We start from the raw sequence: 3,181 nt of genomic DNA, 5'->3' as shown, positions 1-3,181 counted from the left end.
GGGGGGAGGGGGGGAGGGGGGGACGGATTCGGGAAAGCTCCCTCTCCCTCTCGAAAGGGACTTTCGACATATCTTCATGATATCTTCTTACTTTCATGATAGACTTTCACGATATCTTCTTACTCTTTTCCCAAGGATACCCTACCATTCTGATCATTCTGTACTGACTAACTCTTCCAATGTAAGTCAATGAAGAAATAAAGTAAGGAAACAAATAAAGAAAAAGTTCACTGTTGTTGATTGATTTTTGATTTCATAATGAAACTTTCTCTCTCTCTCTCTCTCTCTCTCTCTCTCACACACACACACACACACACACACACACACTTGAGTGAAATTTTAAATTAATTTGTATATTAAATACAGGCCTCTTTATTCCCAGCATTCAGGAGGCAGAGTTTGAGGCTGCCAGCCTGGTCTACAAGAACAAGTTCCAGGACATGTTCCAGATTCAGAGAGACCCTGTCAAAAAAAAAAAAAACCACAAAACAATAAATAGAATAAAAACGATAAATATACACTATTTCCTACAACTTTATTCAGGGGACAGAGTGCACTCTGAAACTCATGTTTTCCAGGCAGGGCTATGTACCTAAAGGCTATGTCAGGCTGGAGAGATAGTTTAGCGGTTCAGCAATGACTGCACTGTCTGCTCTTCCAGAGGACCCAGGTTCTATTCACATGGCAGCTCATAGCTGTCTGTAATCCTAGTTCCAAGGGGGGGGGGAGAGAGAGAGAGAGAGAGAGAGAGAGAGAGAGAGAGAGAGAGAGATGCTTCATGTCGATATACGAACAAACTGAGAAACAAGGAAAGACGGTGCTGGTGGCTGGTTGGTGGGTTTTCAGTTCCCTGACAGCGATAAGCACATGATGGAGGAACCGCAAAGTTGTTCCACTATGTGGGTGTGATGAGAGATTGTGAGTGCGTGTCCTGTCGGAACAAAGTGAGTCCCGTAGTTCATAAAAATTACCCCAAAACTTCAGCAGAATTCATTTCGGTCTTCCTAAGTTTGCAAATGTGTGATGAACTTGTGAGACATCAAAATTCTCAGTCATAGATAACGAGGAGATAGAGTATGCCACACGACAAAAATCAGATTCCTTGATCTAGAGCCACAATGAACATGCCTTGGAAAAGGGGGACGAGGCCCACTTGAATCACAATGTCCATCGGAGCGAGAGAAGAGTGTGCAAAGGACACGAAAGGAGAGATCGTTGTGGTCCTTCCTTTCTTCCTCTGCTCGGGAAGTGACTGAAAGATGAGACTTTGTCCGAGCGGGTTCTGACTTGAGTCTCCCCCTCTGTGGGTATTAGTCGATCCTCCCTTCTTTCTAGAGTGTGTGTCTCTCAGACGTTACCTGCTTTCCAGGGCAAAGCTTTCTAAGCCTTATTCAGAGACCTCAGCCATGTGCTCTCAGAAGAAGCCTGGTAGTCTAGGGGTGGGTGCCAAACTCGCTTGCTTGATGCTTCAGACTCATGTCATTTAAGCATAGGACATAAAGATTCATCATAAAGATTCACAACACACACAAAGCCATCCTCACTTACTAACGGCCCAGGACACCTGGAGCGTTCTCAGCCAGGCTGTGTGTGGTGGGGGGGGCGTGCCTTTCATCCCAGCACTCGGGGAGGCAGAGGCAGGCAGATCTCTCTGAGTTCAAGGATGGCCTGGTTTACAGAGTGAGTTTTAGGATGGCCCAAGATACACAGAGAAACCCTTTCTTCAAAAACAAAACAAAACAACACAAAAAAAAGAAAAGAAAGGAAAAAGACAAAAGAAGAGGAAAAAAGAAAACAACTGCAGTCTCTTCCCACTCTCTCACCCACTGTCTCTAAATAGTTCTCAGGTTGAACCCGGAGACCAGGGTGTCATTCATAACTGGAAAGCCAGAAACCTTAGGTTGATGCCTCAACCCTGCTAATGGCTGTGATAGAAAGCATGGTAAAATCAGGCTTTGGCGGAGCACGACTCACTCTCCCTTTTTCTAGTATGACTGGTACACAACAAAAAGGAGTGTGTGGGGGGGGTGGTGGGGGGGGCGATAAGCAGCGCTGGTATTGAAATCTCACTGACCCCTTCGGCACTCAGCGTGAATGAAGAGCATCTCTAGCAAAAGGCTACATGCTTGTCAATTCCTGACTTTGTACAATCAACTACCGTGCATCTTGGATGTGCGTTGGCCCTTTAGGGACGCAGAGAAACATCCCAGAAACTGCCCCCCTCCCAGTTCCTGAACCCTAGCCATGGAAGGCTCAAGGCCATCACATCCAGCAATCTCTCTAGTCCCTGCTAGTGGGGAACTAACTCACTTTGTCTTCCCAGGACCACTGATTTCTCCATGGTTCCCTGTGAGATCTGGGGCCAGCTTTCTTCTTCCTCACTCTGGCCTCCTCACGATCTCCGTTCTCTCTCCCAAGTAGACTCATCAGTCTAGACGACATGTCTAGAGGCGAGGAGTCTTACAGGTACTGAAAGAGTATGTCTTGAGGGCCGTTGGCGTTTCTAGGACACAAGTGACATCACAAGATTCTGAGAGCTCTCCGGGATACGGTAGAATTTCCAGAGAAGGGACTGCTGATGTCATGAGGCATGGGACTTTACCTCCTTGCAACTATTTCTCCCTGAACTGACTGAGTGCAAGCTGAGGTTTGCTTTCCAGGAGTCTGTCCCGTGACACAGAGGAAGCCATTCAGTATCTCCTCTTTCCAAAACCAGAAATTTCTCTCTCTCTCTGCTTCATGAAAGTCTTTTCACGACTCCCTCCACCCATGGGGAGTTAGTTGAACGCACACTTTTTTCATGAATGGACCTTCTTCTCCTGAACGGATATTCATACTCAGTCATCTGAAAAATTAGGCCAGGATGATACGGAGGATGAGGGCTGAGTCCTCTGAAGTGAACAAGCACCTAGGGAAGGCTAAACTGAAGGGAATTTGACTCTGAGTGGCAAGAGATGTATAGCTGCCCCTCAGCTTCAGAAGAGCTGCTGCAAATGCACGGAGGAGGCAGACATATCAGGCTGAGGGACCAACTGGGCTCTCCGCATCTTCCCGCAGCGTCAGAGCTGTGTGGAGGGGCCGTGTTCAGAGGGAAAGGGCGTTTTCTAGAACAGCACACATTTTTTTTTTTTTGATTTTCGAGACAGGGTTGCTCTGTAGCTTTTGGTGCCTGTCCTGGAAC

This window comes from Myodes glareolus, unplaced genomic scaffold (assembly GCF_982192425.1).
Source record: "Myodes glareolus unplaced genomic scaffold, mMyoGla1.1 HAP1_SCAFFOLD_46, whole genome shotgun sequence".
In the NCBI taxonomy this organism is placed as follows: Eukaryota; Metazoa; Chordata; class Mammalia; order Rodentia; family Cricetidae; genus Myodes; species Myodes glareolus.
Note: the sequence above shows the minus strand (reverse complement) of the source record.